The 23,597-nt window shown below is 39.2% G+C and overlaps 1 long non-coding RNA gene across 1 annotated transcript; it reads left to right on the forward strand.

Moving 5' to 3' along the window:
• Positions 1 to 6,905: 6,905 nt before the first annotated feature.
• On the forward strand, positions 6,906 to 10,142 carry LOC120441413. Its single transcript, XR_005614056.1, has 3 exons — positions 6,906 to 6,985; positions 7,442 to 7,485; positions 10,011 to 10,142. It is a non-coding gene; the product is annotated as an uncharacterized LOC120441413 (long non-coding RNA).
• Positions 10,143 to 23,597: the final 13,455 nt, after the last annotated feature.

Genomic DNA, 23,597 nt, shown 5'->3' on the forward strand with positions numbered 1-23,597 from the left:
ACTGTAGCTCTGTTGGGAGAAAGCTCCACAGGAAAAATGTAGGAAAGAGTAAACAAGGTCTTATAAATGGTCTCTTCCACGCCATAACACTTTTTTCAAGTGCCAGTGTAATAATCATACTCCTGACCATCCACTCACTGCACTGCAACTGTCAACTCTATGAACAATGAATAGTTTTCCGAGGACAGGCAGATAACACAATAACAGCTGCTGACAGCTTTTGACAATGTTCCTGGGGAATGGAGTTCCAGTGCATCACATTTAAAACAGCAGGGTGGGTTACACACACACAAGAATGTAAATCAGCTTCTCCCTGCTAATCAAGTACTCCACTCCTCTGTATTTGTTAATAAAGCTGTCATCTTTTTAATTACAGTTCTCATTTTAAGTAGCTGGTTAATATACTCGATAGAAAACTCTACTCTCACCTCTCATTAGTTCACGGGTGAAGCAATAAATCCTTTACGCCCTGCCTCTAAAATTTATATGGTTCAAAAACTCCAGAACATTTGTACAGTTTACAACTTTTACAAAACAGTTGCCCTTATCAAGCGCAGCAGTGAACAGCTCCAAAAAGCTGTCCTCCTGTTAGTATGCTAAATAAGCTCAGCTGACTGAGGTATTGCATATTCATGGCATGTTTCACTGCCACCGAGGATCCTGTGAAACCTCATTTTCACAACAAGGGACTTTCATGAACAGCACTTTCCTTTGTGTCTTTCTGGAACCATTTGGCCTTTCGTCTGTCGTTTCTGCTTAATTTGTTCTGTCAGAGAAGAGGAGCACTCATACCAGGGGCATGCACTATCTGCAGGGACCCATGGTATCCAAATAAGAGAGCGAAGAATGGAAGGCCAAACACGACAAGTAGCCGAACCGAAAACCTCTGTGTACTTACAAGCCGCTGTGTTCCATGTTTTGCTGCATCTTGGTATTCTGGCTTAGTTAGTGATGCTTTTGAATAGGTAATCACACTGCGCTGCATCTTTTCACCTCGTACTACAGTGAAAGGAAGCAATGTCATGTTTGCCCTGTGCAGCACAGTTTTTCAGTTGGAGGAATATTTTCTGTCCACTTTTCTGTTTATGTCTGTTATTCCTTATTTTCATAAATAAACATAATTTTACATCCATTCAACATTTAGCACTTAAATAGTTAACAGGAAAAACAAAACATTACCGTCAGCAGACAGTCACATCTTAGGCTATGCACCCTGCATCTTATCACTGTTGAAGACCTATTTTGTTTTTTATGCGCTGAAGCTTGAGTGGAATTACTTATTCATAGTCACTCAACAAATATTTAACCATGGTTATGTCACATTCTAAGAAACTTCCTGTTCTTACGTGTAAGAAATTGTTCAGCAGATCTCTATCAGATAAAACACAATGTATTGGATTAGGCAAAGAAATATTGTTGACATTCTCATGCCTTGGCTCATTAAGTCCACGACCAGTATTGAAACTAATGTGACAAAGATAAACCTTCACAATAGGTATTTTAATTAACTAGTGGACATAGGAGGCAAAAAATGGGAAGAATAGGTTGAAACTGGAAAATAAACCAGGCTCTGGATGTAACCATGGTAGATGGCACTTGAAGGGGAATGATGGCAGGGGAGTTCCTTTGGACTTTGTTGATTATGTAAATTATGGCAAGGTTGTCAAAATGAAAGACAATGGACCTCTTTGATCATTTGTGCCTCCAGAAAAGGGCCACGATGACTACTGGGTAGTTCTGGAAAATGTTATGAAAGCATTTTGGTGTAGTTTGGTGGAAAACCACCTTTTGCCTTAAAAACTGTCAGAAGGAGCAGGATCTATGTAGAACTGAACACCATGTGGTTTTGATTTAGACAAGCTGTCAAGGTTAACTGTGCTAAAAAGTGATGGCATGGATGACATGAGGGAGAACATATGGAGTAATACAGAGGTGTGCCAAAGGGGAAGTACTTGTTATTTTATGCAGGAAAGGGCAAGAAGAAAATTTGGAAGCGGAATGCCAGCAGGGAAGAAGCCTAAAATTGATTCATTGAGGAAAATAGACATATGGCCTTTTGTGATTATAGATGGGGATCCACTTTGAGTCTCCTCATCATTAACTGGTTGATGCTTGGTAAATGGCTGATGTGCTGAGAAAATGAGAATTTTTCGTGGCCGGTAAATAGATGATACTTCTATAGGGGGAATATAATGTAAAGTGCACTCAAGGCACTTTTTACTACAAGCCACATTTACATAGTGCTTTATTCCGTGCTTTTAAGTCATTTCTAACTATCACATACACCCACAGACTGTTTGGGGTTTACTACCATGTCCACCGGAGGGGCCAGAGATCAAACCGCTGAAATTCGAAATGGCAGACAATCCACTCTAGCTTCTGAACATCCAGCCAGCTTGTAAGTCACTGTAGCAGTCAACTGAAACATGCACTACTATGCTAAAAGGCTGGATTATTGATGCAAGAACTTTTTGTCCATATATAGCGTACAAGTAGCTTGAGAATACAAAAACCCAGTGCTAGCAGTGGCAGCATAATGCTTTTGAATAAAAGAAAAGGAATTAGCGGTATGTGCAGCATGCAAGCTGGTGCCACTGAGACCAGAGGAGGTTTATAAAGATGCAGGTAACCCACTGATGGAAATAGCTGTAAAGAGAGGCTATAGAAGAAGGGAAACTGACATCAGACATAAGAGCAATCTGAAATCGGTGCAATGCTTTGCTGCAATTTCTCTGTTGAACAATATATTTCCTTAAAACAATTGTGGTAATGGGATTGAGGATTGTTTTGTTTTAGAGCAACCTTTGAGTAAAAATATGATGTTTTTTTTAAGAGCTAGAAAGTCAGCCAAAAGATGTCAGAGGTATGGTGGTTGAGTAAGTCATAGATTTAGCAGTAAGACTGCACTTTGTGGTTTGATTTGGGCACTAAACACTACTTTGTGAGGATTAGCGAAACACAGCTTTGGTTAAAATATGCAACTTCAGAATCACAATTAGTTTTGCTGCAATAATGCCCATACTTACATGTTAAAAATGTGACTCGAAAGGGACTTTTACAGCAATCCACTAGTTAGAAGTGAAAGATGTGTTTCACTGCTGCCTAAGCCTGCTGCATCGGGAGACAGACACCAAAGGAGAGCTTGTGCATTATTTTGAGAGGTTAGCGGCTTTGTCATAATTGCAACACTTGATGTCCTAGGAACGAGAATAGGCTCATCTAATCCGATTAGTCATATTTTTCAGCAGTCACCTGGAGAAAAAAAAGGAGCAAAATTTGTAATCATATGCACTTGGGTGATGGACAGAAAAGTACGCTTTTCATCTCTCTCAGTTACAAGTCCAACCAGAACTCAGATGTTTCTTCGTCCACATTGTCTACTGCAAACGAAGCTTATCTTGTCAACCTTGAAAAACTACCATAACTGCGCAAATCAGAACATGTTGCATTTGGCAAATGAATGGTGAAACACTTATCATATCATTTTGTCAGCAGTCGTTTGCTTGTCCCGCTTCACTTCTGCAAAGCCCTCCTATATTCTCTGCCTTTATCATTACCACCGGCTCTGCTGTGACACTGCAGGGCCTATGACACCTTTTAATATCCAAGTAGAGTTTTGTGGAGGGGGGAGGACAAAGCAGACAGGCCGAAGAGATAGAATTCATTATTCAGTCCCTTCTGCTGCCTGCTCCTGCTACTGCTTTGCACATTCCATCTCTCAGCCTGTGAAATAGGGACCCTGCCTGTCCTGCACATCACTGTGACCCCATTACACTGCCACATATACAACCCTTTGATGAGAGCTGCTGCCATGGCTCTGCTATTCTAAAGAGAAAAAAAATCATATTACAATTTGCCATCCCATGCACACATACACACACACACATGCACGCACACACACACACACACACACACACACACACACACACACACACACACACACACACACACACACACACACACACACACACACACACACACACGCGTATTAAATCTTTTTAGAATTGTTTTTTTTTTCAGTGTACATATTTGATGTTTAGTGGAATAGTTAGACATATTTAACAGAGGGAATGGGAGGAGAGAAAGGAAAGCTGGAATAGTGCATGGCAAAGGCAAAGATTTTTCCTTTGTTTACTGTGTCTTAAAACATAACCCTCTTCAGGGCGATAGAGCAATTCTTAACTTACTCAGCTCACCATAAAACCAAGCTGGTGAGTAGAAATTTGTATTGGATCCATCTTGCATCCTGGTCTGTACATATTGTAGATCTGCTCACTGTCTTGTCAGTAGTCCTGGATTGAGGACCTCTAACATCACCTTTCCACCCACTGTATTTGCTGAAATAGGTAGATGTGGGTGTCTCCACAGTGAGACAACATATAAAAAAAGGAGAGTTTTTCAAGCTGGTTAAACAAGACAGGTCGACTGGAACTGTGACTGCTGTTACAAAGGGCTTTTTTGTTTGTTGTTTTTTGTTTTTAGGTCTTTTTTGTTGTCTTTCTTTTTTTAGGAACAAGCCTTTCTTACATTCTTTCTTTTTTGAGTGGTTTTCTGGCTTTTATGGCAGGGTCATACACACATGCACCGAGCTCTCCTTGAGTTGCTGCTTCTGTGCTGGTTTGCTCTGTAACCTCCTTCAGCTCTGTCAGATTTTCTGCTAAGATTTTAAATTGCAGGTAAAAATTTAATGACCTTATCCTCAGATTAGGAAAAGATAATGCATTTAAGTCATGCTTGTAGTCCACAATTGCAAACCAGTTACTCCAGGCTGCTGGGTTTTGACGACCAAGAAGACTGAAGAGTAAAAGTCACAGGGTCCGTATCTGAGCTTTGGTTAAATAGCCATGCTAGTCATGAAGTTTTGGCATCTCACTGATATGAGTAATATCCACCAGCTTTCCTGCCTGAAACTCTGCTGTTTAGGTTTACCCTAACTGTTTATTTTACATGCTTCCATATAGCTTAATAGGTCACACTGTACCCCTTAATAGCAGGTGTTAAACAGTTTAAATACCATCACTCCCAGATGGTTCCCTGAATTACTTACTTTATTATTGAGCTTTCACCTCATTAAATCACTTGTCAGCTCCTTAAACCTTTTATTAGGCAGAAGAGACAAGATTGAAGGCAGCAATCTGTGCGAATTAATTTATTTCGACTACATTACAGTTAAATGCACAGTTTTCCATATAGAAATTATTTTTTTTTGTACAATGATTAAAAGTTCATTTATTGATAAACATGTTGACCTTCTTGTGGCCTGAGGCGATGAGGCGTGAAGGGTGAATATAACGAGTTCTGTTAAAGCAGAAGCTTAGCAGAGAGAAACATACTCCTGTTTGGGATTTCCAACCAGCTGTTGTAGGTGTGTGGCCATGCCAGAGGCCTCACAGAGGATAGTGGGTAAAGGAGTGTAGTGTTGTGTCTTCAACATGCAGATTGCATGGAAATAACACTCTTTTCCCTCTCATACACCTACACCGCACACACAAAAATGGTGACAGAAGATGAGTGCAGGGAAACCTGCAGCTGAGTCTGAAGAAGTCACTTGGATGAGTGACGAAACGTTTCTCCCACTGAAAACGCTACGTCCAGATGAACAGAATCAACTTTTGGGGGTGACACGGGATTGTTACTGAAAACTATGGAGTCCAGGACACACATACACACATTCCTATATTCATTTGCAGTTGCACAGCCACTTAAAAAACAATTACAAGTTGTCCCTTCATCTTGAAAAAAAAAGTGTACAGAGGGTCTGCAGGGTGAGAAGTGGTTTCAGTGTTTGAGGAAAATGCAAAATAAGTCAAGGTCCTTGTTACGTAAGACATGAGATCTCCTGAAAACACAATTTGTGAAATAAATATCGAAAATATTTTCTTTAGTTGTTGCATATCAATATAAGAGTATATTCAGTGGCATATTGCCACATGTTGGTCGCAGCTTCTTTCAGGGATTCGTTCAGGTTAGAACTAGTTGTATGGCGAGGATTTAAGATACGCATTATCTCCATGACATTTTACAATTGTGTCTCTTTCAGCTCCAATCTGTGTGCATTTCAAGCTTGAATATAATTTTGAAACCAAATTTATGTTGCCTGTTGTGAAGGTTGTTGTTCCCAGAGGGGTTTGTTTTCTGATCGCAGTCAATGTGGGTTTCTCTACACCTTTTTAGAAATCAACATAAAAACTGAATAATATGACGATAGTCAGTATCTTTTAACATCCACAATTCTGCCTGCAGGTCTACAGTGTTCTGTATGTTCAAAGTATTACCCATTACTACCTTAAGAATGTTGGCCAGCAAATTCATGTTTTTACGTGCCCATGTTTCCAGCTATAACAGGTCAAATATGCCGATCATATCAAAATCCACTTTTTTGTTCTTTTTTAATTACAAGCCACATCATCAGGCTGTATGACAGTATTGTAAGTGGCAGATTATGAGGGAGGGAGAAACTGAATACCACAATCACAATCAAACTTAACCACATGGATATCTAAACACTAACAGCTGAAACAAACCATACAACAGCTGCTCCTGGAGAACTGATGTTTTCTGCATATACTGTGCTGTTTTGAGTGTGAAAATGATGTGTTGTGACTTGGGGGTTTAACCTTGAGGAATATGCAAAAGCTGTAGTGAATAATAATTGCTATGAGTCATGTAGTCATGTGGGGTATGGTGGAGTTTAAAATCAATCATGTCAAGCTGTTTAATGCAAAGAGGGAGAGAGGAAAAGTATTTGTCTGTGAACCCCTGTGCTGTTTGATATGAGCATGGCATTGAGCCACATCAGTTCTTAGTTGACTGACAGCATATGACGATCTCATGTTTGCAGACAAGGCCTGACTGCAGCTGTGGGTCCAGTGAGGCTACTCATGTAAGAAGAAGAGGCTGGCTCAATCAAATCTAAACCGTCTGGAGTGTCTCTAGAGTTCTTCAGATGGAGGACTGATGTGGTGATTGGATCAATTAAGCAAAGGTAGTATATTTAAATTTAAAAGTCTATCTGGTTGCTGTAAAGCCATGGTTTCTTCCTTTTTTTATTATTCACACTGTACAAACACACATCAGAAAGATCTATGTCTCCTTCTACATTTGAGTATCCTCTGAAAAAATGTTCTTATATGACAGTAAAGGCCGTCAGCCCAGCACGAAACACTCAGTGCACCAATGCAAGTCAGTGTAGTTCTGAAACTGCTGCATCTTCAGTCAATCACTTGTGTTTTTGAGCTGCAGTGCAAATGGCAGTCCATTTGCACAGTATGACTCATCACCATTGTCATACCATAATTATAGCATCTAGCCACAGTGCCAGCCCTGATGCTGACACTGTAAAAAAAAAAACTTAGATATAATGAGGCTGTTTTTCACCTTTTCCAACTGTTACCTATTTCATTCCTACATCTGCTGCCTCATCCTGACCGACTCCTTCAAGACACTTGATGATAAGAAAGCAACTTATGCAACTCTTATGCAAAGGTAATTACAACAGAAGCATTTTGGTCACATGTTAATGCATACCTATATTTCAGGGCAAATAAGCTACAGGCTTAGTATAAATGTGGAATATTTACAGCAGTAACATTTGGCATCTAGGTCCTGATCTCCCCACAGGAATATGTGTTCAAGGATATCTACCCACTGGATATCCTTTAAGTGCAAACTCCTAACCAAATATAAACAGAGACTCAAGGGCATAATCAGATCTCCCCTGAATTACCTACAAATTTCTTATACTTTTAAACTGCCATTGCTAAGATGCTTTGCAATTGATTCTCCGGCCAAAAACCTTAGATTCCCAATGAATGAAAATAATAGCTCCTTTGCCTGTCTTTACCCAGCCAGCTAACTTATCCTGAAGTTTCATTTGGATTTTTTTGTTTTTGTTTTGTTTTGTTTAATCCTCTTTTAGAAATTTACCCTACCCCATAGCTTACACCTTTGCCCAGAATCCACCCCGCCGGGAACTACATGTTAAACAAATGCAAATTGAAACAATTGTGATTGGCCCATTTTATATCAGTTTGGTCTGCTTGGTAGCAAACATGCCAGTATTTGTTTCACAATCTGCTGCTGTGTGGATTGCAGATTTGTGTAGAATACAAGAGACTGACACTGCAAATGGAAAGCAATATTTATTGCTGGTAGCAGGTCCAATGAGAGAAGGAACAGAATCCAAACACAGCAGGATAAGCACAAAGCAAAACTAGCATGGTATACTCAGGAAGAAGCTCAAGAGACTAAGAGATACAAATATAAACACTTAACAAGGGAGCACAGAGGAACCAATGCATAATCATGGAAAGAGGAACACACATACTGTGGAGAGTACTACTACAACTACTAACAAAATACCTCAGTCAAAATACAAGATAACACAAGACTAAAACTGTCTGCTCCCCCTAGTCCTCCATAAGCCTGTACTATTAAGAGAGATTTAGTCTCATCCAGGCATCTTTGGGTTTAACCCTGTAAAGCCTGAATCATAAAATAATTGCCAAAAAATTCTAACTTTTGGAAACTGGAGTGTTTACTTAACCTTTAAATAATTACATGAATTTGTATCACATTTTCTATATCTTGTATTTGGTACAATTTATTTTAGGGGAAAACATGCTGCTGATTTTGAGGTCTCAAAAACTCACAAATTATTATATAAAGCTACTTTAGGTATGTTACAGGGTTAACTTTGGTGTTTCTGTACTATGAAGATGCTTCACTTCTTACCTGTTCCTTGGTCGTTTATACTGCAAATGTGAAGAAGTATGAAATCAGTGCTTACTGACCAATCAGTTCTTTGGAAACCAGCATTATCATTCTTGGAAAATCCCTCAGACCTGCAAGCATTGATGGTAGGAGGATCTAAAGTTTATTTGTTAATAATGAACATGAGTAATGAACGCAGATTGGTAGAAGCAACTTCATTCCTTGATGGAGTTTTTTACTGCTGGCTGCAGTTTTACAACAGTTTTATTGTTCTATAAACATGCAAACATAGTCCTAGAAGGCACCTAGTTATAATTACTGACCTTATATCAAATTTGCAGATAGACTAAAAATATCATTTATGTTTGTATATTGATTCTTTCCTCTCTGAGGCTGCAGCAGAAAGAATACAAACTAAAACTGTCTGAATGAATTTAACAAAATACAATAATCAATCAGATTCTCCCTTGTGTGAGTGACAGAGCTGTGATATCGGTAAGTCTGTTAACTTGCACAGTCAGCATTTATGCTGGCTCTCTTTTTTACTGTTTTCAAATATGCTAGACTTCATTAATGCAAAAGATCTTTTCCAGCCTTACTGACCAAAGAGCTTAAATGCACATACAGTTACACAGCGCTTTTAACACTAACACTGCACAGTGCTTTTCCTCTCCTGCACACTCACACTTTGTTACTGCTTTGTTTGCAGCAGCTGTGTTGCACATTTAACCTCTTCATATTTTTCTAATATTACAGATTTATCTTTGTTTGCAATATCAGCCAGTAGACTAATACATAATTCTGATTGGTTGAATGCTGCCAGTTCCACCCGTTTCATTTGAATCTACATGCGAAACCTTCGATTGACTTGCTGAGTTGCTAACCAGCTTCATGTGACTGATTATGCTGATAAGTTAATCCAGATAAGGGAAAGAGCCTAGGTTTGTTCCACTTGTTTCACAGCACAGAGCTTTAGTCCAGAACTGCCTTCTATCTCTCTCTTTCTCTCGCCTGTAGGTTTGCATTACTGTGAGTGTAACTAACCAGTAGCTTTCAGGAGTAGGCGTGATCTAGGGAGGACTCAGGCAGGCAGATATGCTTTACATCCCCAGCGAATGACAGCATTTAAACCTGCCTTTTATCTTCACTTGGTGCCAGATTGTTAACCTACTTTATGTGATAGTGTTGCTCAGCCTGTTTGCAATTCAGATATATGATCTAGTTACCTGCTTGCCCTGTAAACCTCGATTTGTATTTACCTGCTTGTCTCCTCCTCCTCTTCCTCCTCCTCCTCTTAGAGGATTCTGTCTGGTGTGCCTGTTGGAATACTTAGCTGCGTACCTGCCTGACCCACTCTCCCACACACTCTCTGGAAATAAACATGAACTTGAAGACTTGAAGTTGACCCTGTATCAAAGAAGGAGGACGGAAACCTGTGCAAGAAAAGAAAGACTCTTCCAACTGAGTAACAAGCTACTTACCTGAATGAACATTCTGACTTTGGGATAATTTTATACTTACCAGATTTTGGAACAAAAACCTTTCCTGAGTTTAACATTTTGCTTCTGATGAAATATCTTAAGTTTTGTCTGCTTTGGTGACTCAAATCTTGTGTGTGCCTGTGAACATTCAGCTTTAACGAAGATACTTGGTTCATTTCTGTTGTTTAGAAACAACATTGAGTAGCTCATTAAAACCTTGTGAAACTGCTTGGTGTGACCTGCAGTTGAGTCCTTTTAGTGAACCGTGACAAACTCATCATTAGAAATAATGTAGACAGAGACTCAAAAGTATTAGAAGGAAATTAAAATAGCAATCCAAAACTTTAAGCACTAGAACCAAAACTGAACTTGAATATATTAACCAAGAATACAAAACAGCTGGGACTGTGTTCATTGTTACCAGGTGTACTGAAAGTCCTGCGGTAAACTGCTCTCAAGGCAACTCAGACCATGCAGGTGACATGCGGTGTAGTGAAATGAGTATTAATTAGAACCCAGCAATTAAGCTGAAGTGCAGCAGCAGTCTGAGAAACCCAAATTAAGGAAATTAATGGCTTCAGACAATGTGTTCTTATGTGGCACTTGTTTGATTGGAGCTAAACAGCAATGTATGGCTATAAGCTTGGTAGGCAATGAGTCTGGCTGTGTATATCAGAAAGAATAATAACATGCAATCTCAGTTACCAGTAACCAGTAATTAGCTCAGCCAACACAAGCATTGAGATCATTATTCACAGTTAAGCTCAGAAGATATCTAAGAGCACAAACAAATAGAAACATCCATAAACAAGTGCAGGAAAGAAGCAATAGGAGGTGCATACAGCGCACTATGGTGCATGCATATTTTCATGGGCAGAAGCAAACTTTAGAGGGTGAGGCTTTTGTTTGTTTTAGATAGATTTAACAGCATTTTATCTTCTCTGATCCTAGTTTCAATTTCACTTTTGAATCAAAACTCACAGTTTTGTTGGCATGATATGTACTACTTTTATTTCATGAGCTACATGATGCACCCTAATAATGATTCTGATTACACATTCATTTTGCACCTGCAAATGTAAACACAATACTTGCACTGTGGTGGTAATGATGCTGTTACCAGCACCAAACTGTATTTGACTCCTCAAACTCTTTGAAATGGCATAATCAGGCTGATGTGGCAGGAAGTTGCTCTTGAAAAGCTACTATTGGGTTAATGTAGCTTTTGAAATGCTGATGGGAGCAGTGGCAACAAGCAACGGGACAGCTTTTGGGTGAGCATGCTGCGAAACAATGAGCAGAATACTGACAGCTTAAATACACTGACACGACTGAGAGTGTGGATATGTGTTGCTGTTACAGAGGTACAGGTGAAGCAGGGGGACTGAAGTTGGATTGCAATAGTACATAGGCTTAAAACAGAAACATAAATATGTATTTAGCTTTCCAAGAATCATTCTATGGATTTATTTCAGTGTACTAGAAATGTTGCACGTTTTAGCTTTAACTCCAATCATCTGAGTGCTTTTCATCAGCATAGAGCCCCATTTATCCATTTGACCAATTCCCTGAAAGGATTCAAGATTAATTAATCAGTATAATGAAGTTATTTTGTTAGTGTGTGTAACTCTTTCTAAAGGTCACTAGGGCTCAGAAGACTGTGGCGACAGTCCACATGTAGCATTCCAAACTTAGCAACCGATGTAGTCACTGATACCGTAAGCAATTAAAGAAAATCAACAGCAGTCATTCAGCTTTGGTGGGTTTTTTTTCCTGTGCACTCTACAAGTCTGTAATCAGAGGCCCATAGAAATCATTCCAGTTTGAAATGCAGAATTGCAGAACATTAGCTTGTGGATAAAAATTTTCAAGTACATAGCCAGTGAAATACACAGAAAAAGCATAAAGCGTAAGCACATAAAGCCTGAGCAACGAGGGATTAGCTAAACATAACAGCAATTATTTTATTTCTCATCAAGCTTATAGTTTAAATTATAACAAGATTTGCATAATGCAAATAACAGGTAGTGATGCCAGAGTTAGTAAGTGGGCGAGTTAAACTGCAGAGATGATTCTTTGTGCCTATTTAATCAAGTGATCTACTTAGGCAAACTCATTTGGGACTTCTGTGTACTCTTTTTATTGCTATCCTTTTTATAGCTATCCAAACCAAAATGTTTGCTGAGGCTAGAGACATCCAGCAGGATATGCTGTGCTTTGTTTCACAATGTCAGAACTGTGTGCACAACAGTGATAAGGGTTCAGTGCTTCACTGTAAGATCAGTATTAGTCTTGCAGATATCTTTTCTAGGATGGATAAATAGATGCTATTTAAAATATTTCAGAAGAGATGTTCATGCTCTGATAAAGAAAAGATTCGTCACTATGGAAATGTAAACAAAAACACCACAGGGTACCATTTCATGGTTTCATAACACTCAGTGTCATCTTTTTACTTATATATATTCGAAAAATATAAATGTAAAATATAAATCATTCCATAAATGATCCCACCTATTGGGTAACCAGAGTCCTATTTCTGCATAATAGTTTTCCCTGAAGTGTCCCATCATCAAGCATTAATTTTTACCCAGATATCAAATTATGTTCCTAAAAACATGTCTGTTGATATTTTTGATATATTTTCATGAACTTAAACTTGATATTGTGGGAAAACTAAATAATGCCTTTGATTAATTGTTGAACAGTTGTTGCAAACAGTTCAGTGGATTTCATTTGTTCCCCACTACTAAAATGTATTCCTTTTAAAAGTTTTTCTTTTATTATTTTTAAAAATATTTTTTTAATATAAAAAGCAAAGATACCTGGAGAATATTATTGATTATGTGTCTTACTGATTTATACTCTCTAGGCCTGAACTACTTCCAACATGTCTTAGGTGTCTTATAGTAATTTGGAAAAGATTTAATCACTCAAAGATGCACCAAATTTTAAAAGACTACGATGGACAGACCTTTTATGTTTAGTACATTTTAGTATTCTGCACAAAAACAACAAAAAAAACCTTAATTTGTGTGAAACAGGACAAATTTTGTTCTTTGTTGCTGTGTTTTTCTTCCACATTTTCCTTCAGAAAGACTCATAACAACCTCTCAAGCTGAATTAAGTACAGCAGCTGTTTAACGTTTGGCCATCCACCTGCTCCGCCCCCCTAAATTGCAACTGCTCAAAAACAAAGACAAAACATGGTGACTGGTTACACTCACAACCCCATTTCCTTCTGTGCCATTGTTCATTGTTCCCTTGAAGCTCATGGAATAAAATTGCACACAGTTCTGCTTTGCCTTCTTTGATTTTAAATGGTTCAAATTGTTTCCTTTTTGATAATAATCTGGAACCAACTATTTTTGCACTCGTGAGTCACTGCAGAACAGCTAATGTTGAAAATACAATTTCCTTTGAGTTACTCAAAAAAGTTGGTAGTTGTGGATATTTTCAACATTTTAGCATTAATTTGTTTTCTGTATACCATTTGCCTCTACAATGTTGTACAGTATGTGGCTGTGAGAGGAATACATAGGTAATAAACTCTGTGTTTAAGTAATAAAACAGCACTTAGAGTTTTTGTATATCAAACAGTATACGCATTAAAACATTTGTGTATGTTTTTCATGTCATCCTGTGAATATGAACAAGTAACCCAAGACCCATTATTGCTTGTTCTCAAAAATGGTTTTGTCTTTTCATGTAATCAGCTTCCTAGTAATTATCATGGACTTTTCTTTATGCATGCAGACAGATCTTTTAAAAGCAGGTAAAAAGTGACCTGCTGTGAGCTTCTTCCTAGCTAATAGCCTCAATTTGTGTTTTCCTGTGTATAGTCTTTATATTGTACGGTAATGGGACTGGCCTTTTGCTGCCTGCATTACACAACTCCAAAGCTCAGTTTTAGTGAAATGAAAATGAGCACTAGATAAGGAGAGATGCTTATATTGCACAAAAGGATGAATCAGTAGGAAATGGCAGGTCATGCTACACACTGTAGAAGAGCCAATTAATTAATTTGTAGGCTGTCATCCCTTCTATGCGGATTGCAGTTATAGGTATTTATCTTCTTTTGGATTTTTGTTTGTGTCTTGGAATGGATTAATGCATGGATTTGTGTTCTATGTGCCAGGTGGTCATGTGGGCCCCACCTGCTGTTTGTTGACACCGGGTGACAGCCACCCACACAGCAGCCATGGGCTTGAACTCACACAATAGAGGGAATTAGATTTGCCTCCCAGTGAAATGTACACTATAGCAGATCCATCGTCATCCAACAGAAATATAAATATATAAAGTAAACACATTTAAGAACATGTCAGCACTTGTTCTTACAGCCAGCAAGTGGAAGTAATATGACAAAAAAGGATGAAGAAAGATGCAAAGGTGCCATTTTTAACTTCTTTTTCATTTTGAGATATGAAGCTGTGAAATTGGACTGATATTGGACTGGTTGGACTGGTTTATTGAACTGATGGATCATGTTTGAACAATAGAGTATGAAACTACCACATTTAAGGAGTCAGTTAACACAAGACTTGATGACTTGGTCGAGAATGGGCAGCTTTGCTAGTTACAATGTACTTAACCAGCTGGGGCCTCAGTGACACAGTCCTAGAGATTTGTCAGCTGTGACCATGGTAACCGTTTCTCACGACTGAAACACATGTATTCCCCGACTGGTTGGTGAGCGGTTGCTGTAGGATGATGGCAGTTATTATAATAAAGTTGATCTAAAACAGATATAAAGGGCCCTTGCAATTGGTTTGGTCACTGGCAGGTTGCCATGGTCACCTTTAATTTGCATGGAAGATGCTGATCTGTCTGCAAACACTTACCAACTATTTGCAAAGTGGTAGTGAAACTGTGAAAAGTATGATTTAAACTGGAAATGGAGACTGTTTGAAACTGTGCTTTAAAAATTTGTTGGTGGCAGCATTTCCAGTTTCAGTTTCCTTTACCAGTTTCAGTACAGGTGGGACAGTAAATCAAATCAGCATTTTCCATGCACACTATGGGCAATCGGGGCTATTAGAATACAAAACAAGGAGAATTTTGATGTAGTGCCTTCTGTGCAAATGATTTCACCTAGTAAAAGCAAACCATTCGAGGAATACACATTTTTCAATAGTGGTGCCATGCCAGGGGGGTTTGCACTTGTCTCCAGGCCTGTGAGGCCTAAAATATTCTTAGTCGCTAGCAGACATTATTTATGACTTTTAATATCTTGCACTGGCTCAGTTTTGTTTTGCCCTCCACATTTTTTGTGAAACAATTCCACTCAAATCAAGGCAAAGCAAAAGTGTAAAAATAAGGTCAAAACTGTAAAACACACACACACACACAAAACAGCTTAAAAGGCCGGCTGAAGTTCTAAATACAGAAACCACTTATCCATTAAGCTTTTTGAGTAAAAAGCAAAAGGAGACCTTTTCATTCATACTATGGTGTAAATTAAAGAGCCAAAAGAGGGCACTAATGGGAATGTCTGAAAGTCAATGGTTAATCGTGTTGCCAGAGTAGGCTACAATACAGTGTGTGAGAACAGCATGTGGGCGAGGTGTCAGGGGCTGTCGTTGACAGTGGGAGCTGTATTATCTTTAGCTCCAAGCACCAGTAACAGTCAGCCATAGTCCACTCAGTTGTATGTTCCCTAGGGACAGAACTCCTTAGAGAGAGAAAATTGGAGGAATAGCTATGACTGAGCGGCATAGTGGCAGCTCCACCTCAAACAGCCCATTCCAGACTCAATTACCACACATCTGCACCCCCGCTGCCAGCCCGGGCAATCCTAGGAAATGCTGGAATGGTTGTCCAAAAAAAAAAAAAAACAGCTTTATCTTTGGCTGCTCAAGTAGCAGAACACCTAAGGGTTGGAGTCTAAGCGCTGGGACTGAGACTGAAACAAATGAGGTCTGTGAGATCGGCATTTGCAGCTTTTCATAGGTCTAAAATGGCCTAAATCCAGAGAGAATAGGGGAAAAGAAGGCTTGATTTGAAAGGGAGATGCAGTTCAGAGATGGAAACATGAGCCCAGCAGGACATTGCAGAACGTTCTCCCACCCTGTAGGAGAATGATAAAGTACTATTGCATATAACACTGACTTGTTTTACAGAAATGCCCGGCCTCTCAATGGGCTTTGCAGAACGCAACCATGCAGCACTGTCACTGGAAAATTTATAGCCTGAAACACAAATGAAGATGCCATGTTGTTACACTAATTTAGACCCTTTTATGCTAAGAGCGACTGTGTCCATAAATCCCTTTTCCTCCTAACAGAATGGCTTTGTATTTTTCTTTATAGTTCTTTGTATTAACCTGATTAAAAAGCTGCTAATTAGGTGTCCCTTTCAGGAGATGTCTTTGTGTGTCAACATTCTTTCATTATTGCAGTCAACAAGTGTTTGGGCACAGTGGGGGGTGGCTTGTCTCCCATGAAAGTTGGAACATTATGATGCCAGCCAGCTCGCTATTTAATTACCTTCTCTCTTTCTGCCCCATTGATTTACATTGTGAGGCCTTTAATTATACAATTCATCACCTTTTAAACATGAAAAACGGTGTAAAAGCACGCTAATTAAACCTTGTCAAAAGGTTTTCTGCAAGGCCCCAGTAAATCAAGCAAATGGGTTGTGTGCACTGTGTGTATGTATATACAGTATGTTGTTTCAAGGTTTTGTTTTTTTGGGGAGGTTATCTGTGTGTTGTCATAAATTCTACTTAATCCTCTGCAGCAAACTAATCGGGCTTTTGAAAGTATGTGCCATGAATTGATTTCAGTGCTTTCCTTGTTTTCTATTTGTTTGGTGTCATAATGAGGAGAAGGTAACAGGAAGACCCCTACCCATTTTCATCCAACATCACTGGTGTGTGTGTGTGTTAACTATTATGAGCAGTATGTCATTGTTCTATAACTTTGCCATATTATAAATTTATTTAAAAACAGGATAAGTCATTACCATTTTTGCCAGATTTTCAATCACAAAAAAACCCTCTACACCTCCTCCTACAAGCTTTTCTATTAACTGGCAGATGGGTGGTTTGGTCCCCAGCTCCTCCAGTCCACATGTTGAAGTGTCTTCTGGCATGGCATTGAACCCCAACTCTCCCCCAATTTATCCATCAGTGTGAGCTTGTGTGTGATAGTTACATGATGAAAGTGCTTAAAAGCATGAGGAATAATGTGTTGCATGTGTGTGTGTGAATTGTTGGTTACTGACTGTGTATCCAGTCAAAAGCTTACTTACTCTCTTATTAGCTTAATAGCAATGCTTCTGTATCACAAAACCCTGCTGTAAACACAACTGTAAAACACATTTTCAGTTTATTTTAATCTTTTGTACACCTGCTGCTACACCCGAGCCAGTATTAATCCCAGGCTGAAAATAGTCCCAAGTGCATTTATTTGAGTGAAGTTTACTTAAGCCAATGTTGGAGTGGTCAATCAGGGGTGTCTGGAGCATTCCCATTGGACTGCTTAACTGTTGGGCCAATTTTCCAGTCACAAACAAAATATGACAATAAAATTATTCATGTTAGTTAATCAGCTCTAAAACTAGGCTACACCCTCCACTTTCCACAGCTGTGACACTGCAGCCTCGTGATGGTAATAAATTGGATGGATGCTACCACGAATCCCCCCGAACACACACATGCTTTTAGATTACTGAAGGTGGTGGGCCCATACAATTGTTTGCTCATTTCATTGTTTTATTTGAAGTTTTGGAAAACAAAGAATGGACTGAGGGAAAAATGAGGCAGGGGAGCTGAAAAGATTGCATTTAAAAACACTTCAAATGTGTATGTTGACCCCAGCTGGAATGGAGTCCAGTCCCCCCACAACACTGAGATGATAAAGTGGTTTGTGAGGAAAATGTATGGATGGATGAAGTTGAAGAAATTGTAAAATCCTTGTGTATGTAATCAAATTCCCACCTTTTTCCCCGTTTTTCGCACTTCTTGTACAGCAGGTGATCAGATCCCCTGTTAAAATGATGATAACAAGGAAATTATGACTCCTGAGAGGAAGGATAAAGTACAATGCCAAAATAAATACCTGAAATGATCAAGTGATCAAGGACTTCTATGTGAAAACCTAGATGATTGGTGTGTGTTGTGTCAGTATCACTGAAGAGACTGATTAAAAACAGCTCAATAGTAATAAAAAATACTGACAGTAAACTGACACGTTAGTTAGTCTGTTTCCTCCAAAAAGGAAAAGTGGGCTGTCTGGCCTTGAACATTAAACTCCCAAAATAAAAACTGGCACCACTGTTGAAAGCAAATACAGTGAATGGTTTTCTGAGCATTTTATCATTTTCTTTAAAAATGGTTGCCCTATTTCTTAAAAATGCTGGTCACTGCTGAAACAAATGTGCTTTGGGTATAAAGCCACAACTTACTTATGCCCAAAATCCATGACCTGCGGATGCCCTAATGAAATGCAGTCTCACAACCATAAGTCAGACAGTGAGAAATACTTTGTCTCTCATCTCCCCTCACTTATGTGAGAATGATGAAAGATTCAGAGAGAGAACTTACCTTGCCTGCCCTCTTTTCTGATGCCTCGCACTGCAAGCAGCTGTCACCAGTGTGAAATGAAATAGTCACCGGAAAGATAAACGGCACAAAAATGCACAACAACAGCTTGTGCTATTTTGTTAAGCTTTCCCCGCACTGATACTGCTGCACAAAGGGTAGATGTCTTCTTGATTCAGTCAGTATAAGTCAGAACAAGAGACGCTCTGTGCTTTAACATTGAGAAGACGAGGTCAGCAGTTCAACTGAGTGCATGTCTCAAAATGAAATTGCCTTCTTCATATATATATATATATATATATATATATATATATATATATATAGATAGATAGATATATTCTCGTACGAAGACATAAGTAATGCCTAACATATGTAATATCACTGAATATATTGTTTAATGTAGGTGAAAGGTCTGAGCTTATTATGTGTCACTGTATGGAGAACGCCAATCAAGTTTTAGAGCCATTCCACAAGGACATATACACAGACACACATGCTCCGGTATAGCCCATGCCACTGCGATCTCATTTTAAAGTCTTTAGTTTCAGCAAAGGAAAACAGAAGCCAAAGGTGATTTTGCATAACCTTGCCTGGTGTATAATAATTTCATAAAATTCACTTGTATTCCTATGTTGTGCAGCTTGTATCCAAAGGCAAGTCATCAGTGAATTAATTTGAGTAACTGGCGAAATATTTGGTGTCGGCAGAGATCTGGGGGCTTTTTAAATGTCACCTTCTCTATATTCAGGGGATGCTGAGGCTTTTTAAATGGCACTGCATTAATGATGTGAGATTAAATGCTCAATATCAAATAGAGGCTGCTCCAATTACAGTTTGTTCAGTTTTACTACAGCGTGGCCTTCAGTTTCCCTCCATGAAAAGCAACTTACAAGACACATCGAGATGGCGCACGTTAGCAACTGCGAAACACTCCCGAGATGATATGTGCCATTTGCAGTGCAACCCTTGCCGGAACAAAGGCTTCTTTTGTGTCTTCCCGTTCTTGATCCAACATCAGTGACCAAATTGAAATCCTCTCCTCTGTACTGACCTGCAAATATCTGGGGACATGAGATAGGAGCGCTCACTGCCTTGAACAATGCCACAGAGTTAGGCTCTGATTCATGCTGAAAACGGATTAATTTCTCCACAAATTAACTGCTAATTCGTCTCTTATCTTTGCCCCAGACTCTCATTGAGTGAGTTGCCTTTCTCTCCTCTGCCCTGTTTCTCTCTCGCTCGTGACTCTGACTTTGTTAAGCTTGGGTGTGAGCTGTGACTGGAACTATCATTTGGTAGTCTTCCCCTTGGGTCTATTCCACGGAGATCTGAGACATGTCCCTCACGTCCTCATTTCCTTTTCTGTAAGTCTTCTGCAAGCTAATTTGCCCCCTTAGCTGCTTAAATATTAAATGACAGTTTAATACCGATTCAATTAGATGTATGAAGTGCGTGGCTGCCGTGCACTCAGAATTAGTGCAATAAATGTAAATATAGAAGCCTATGCACAAAAACATGATCTAATTTACCACTTGGTGGGACAAATGTGAGAGTGACCTCTGTTTTCAGATGACTGCATGATGTCTGGGACTGCTTATGTAGGGTGGCATTACTGTATTTTTTCTAATAGCAACAAAGGAGGAGAAAGACAGCCACACATCAAGGTCAGCCAAGAAGAAAGCAGTGAATACTTTCTTGCACTAAAGTTTATACTTACAGCTCTATGTGCCCAGATCTTAAGGCTATCGACAGCTTCCACCGAAGAAGCCTTTCTGAAAAGGGGATACAGTGAATAGCTCAGCTAGATAACGTCCCAGCATCAGATTAGCAGCACCTAGCTCATGGAAGGAAGTGTACCACCATGTCTGCCATTTAGCGAACTTTAGAAAGGACAGCAAGAAAGGACATGGATTCATTCAAACACACGCCTCATCATTTATTCATGAAAAGTGAGAAGGGAGTTCAAAGCTTTCTTTTCTACATCTTATAAAGAATGATGTGTATCTCGCAGGGTGATTATGGTTTATGTATACCCTGTTACATATTTTGCATGGACTAATGGTGAAATTAGAAAGTGCTTACACAAACACAGTAACTCACATACTGTATGCATCTAAGCTCAGACTATATGGGCTGACTATGCTTGACAAATGTTGAAGCTTCCATACATTATCTAACAAATTTCAGAAGAAAATCTCTGCCTGTCACATGATGGTTATGAGTCCCACTGGGACGCTGGTGTCTCCATAAATACTTTGACTTGACTCATTTGAAATGTCCTTTGAAGTCAAAAGTGACTCATCCTGAGATTGACAGTGGCATTTAACTTCACTTGGCAGCTTCTCACCCTTTCATACCTTTATTAATAAGCCAAACTTATTATTCGCTCAAACTCCCTTAATATTGAGATAATGTGTCACATCAGGTTTTTTTAGGAGTCATTTTTCATAATCACTGCGATAACCCTCCTTGAAAGGGGTGGCTGGGTGCACAGAGAGCGAGGGTCGGCGAGGTAGCAGCCAGGGACAGCTGTAGAACTCTATAAATGAGTATGCTAATGCTGACTGACATTTCCTTGAATGGCAATGAGGGAGAAAATGCTTGCTCCCAATTATCTTAAACGTCAGTGTAAAATGGGACTGTATATCCATCTGGGAATAATTTGAAATAACTGTAAAGGATTGCAGTAAAGCAATAAAAAAAATGCAGATATCTAAGGAAAATGTGACTAATTGAAACCAAGATTTCATGAACCTGCATGCTGCCTTGAAATAGAAGTAAGCACTTTATAAGTACCTTATAAAGAGTTCATTGTGCTCTTATCTCTTGCATTTCCATGATATTTTTCATTTCTAAAGGAAAAAAAACTGTTTCAGTTGCCTAAAAATAGCAGTTAATAACCAGGGCTAGCCTTTACAGAGCAAATGTTTGTCTGCAAACATAACATTACGATGGTGGGAGAGTTTCGCACTGTGTGTATATTATGCATCTGCATGAATGCTAGTTTAAAAAGAAGTCATTAATTATTAAAGAATCTAATAGATCTTTTAATATTTAGGCAGCTTGTTCTCAAAATTACATTGCTCTGCCTTCTAATGTAAATGTTGCATTTCTAATGACTCTATTTAGAGATGAATGCAATTCCTGTTATGTAGAATGGCAATGTAAATATATATCAGGAGGCAGAAGGGGTGGAAAGAGGTTGCCTCAAAGTTAGAAGGACCTGGGCTTGAATCCACTTGCTGGGTGGGGTCTTTCTCTGTGGAGTCTGCATGTTGACCATGCTTACCCCCAGCTGCTCCCATCCTGAAAAAGACATGCATGTTAGTTTAATTAATGATTCTAAATTGGCCATAGATGCAAATGACTGTCTGGCTCTCTGTGTTATCCTAAAATGGATAAAAGCTTAAGAGAATGAATGAAAATGTAGTTTACCAAAGCTTAAAAATAATACCATTGACACTTTTGAATGTGTTACCTTGATAGCATTAGGTACTTAGATGGCTGGCCTTCAGTCCTTGTTTTGAAAAGAAATATTTTGCTAGCTATTTGCATGTAAAAACCAGTTGGGTGTTGGAGAAAATTATCCCACATGTCTACAAACTGAGCCTAAAACCAGTCATTTGGGCTTAACAGGAACTGTTCACTAGATGTGGTGCTGAACTGCAGCTGTAGGTAGGCCACAGACTGTTTTCATCTGAGTGTTACAGTCTCTTTAAATCCATTAGTGGGAAAATGCTTTTTAATTATTTATTTAGTTCCTTCGTTCTTTAAAGTCAGAAATAGTATCAAATGTATTTCTCTAAACTAGTACGCCCATATGAACTCAAGGGATAGGGTGAGAAAACTTATGAGAGTGCGTGAATAAGCCACGAGTGTCAGAGAAGTATGTGAGGGTGGGGGTGGGATTACAGGAGGTCTCAGCGCTCCTGTAATCCTATTGTTTGCATTGGTGATAGATTGGTTGACAGATGAGGTCAGAAAGGAGTAGAGATGGACCGATCCGATATTACGTATCGGTATCGGTCCGATACTGACCTAAATTACTGGATCGGATATCGGCGAGAAATAAAAAATGCAATCCGATCCATTAAATATCAAAAAAGCACCTCACAAAACTTGCGACACGGTGTAACTTGGCTCATAACCGTACCACATCGGAGCAGTGTGCTCAACGGCTGTGTGTATTTGTAGCCTCGCTACCAAACCAGCATTTCATCTCCGAGGAAGTTATCCCAGAGAGAAGTAAAGCAAGTGTGCAAGTTCATCTCTGAATGTTTGTAAAGCGTTCCCATGTTAAGCTTAACAACCGATATATGGAGCGACTGCCTCTCTCTCCCTCCCTCTCCTGCTGCTACTTCAATCGTGAAACTGATTAATGATCAGCTGATCGGCTTTTCTGTCGTGAGTCCGTCTCTCTTCTTTGTTTTTGGCCCACTTTGCACCAGAAAGAGGAAACCAGCGGCTGAACAACAGCAGCACGTTTAAGCTTGATAAGCTGTTGTTAGAATTTATTTAATATTACTTTCTAGACCAGGATCCTTTTCTACGCAGCTGACGGCTGGTAACTGTGCAGGGGCGGATCTAGCAAAGTTTAGCCAGGGGGGCCGATAGGGCATTAACAGGAAAAATAATTTATTTCTGTGCATCAAATTAAAGTTGATTACATCGATTAAGCATCATCAGGTGGAGGGTGGGGGGTGGTTCCCTATTTTCTTTTGCTGGGAGTTTGCAACCCTATTAGTTAGGTTGCTTAATATTTCTGCTAAGTACTCTTTAAAATACCAGAATAGGGAGGATGGAGTAGGTTTAAGTTTATTAGATTGATCAGTGTTGCTGAACTACGAAATATTTTGGGT

Source organism: Oreochromis aureus, linkage group 8 (assembly GCF_013358895.1).
Source record: "Oreochromis aureus strain Israel breed Guangdong linkage group 8, ZZ_aureus, whole genome shotgun sequence".
NCBI lineage: Eukaryota > Metazoa > Chordata > Actinopteri > Cichliformes > Cichlidae > Oreochromis > Oreochromis aureus.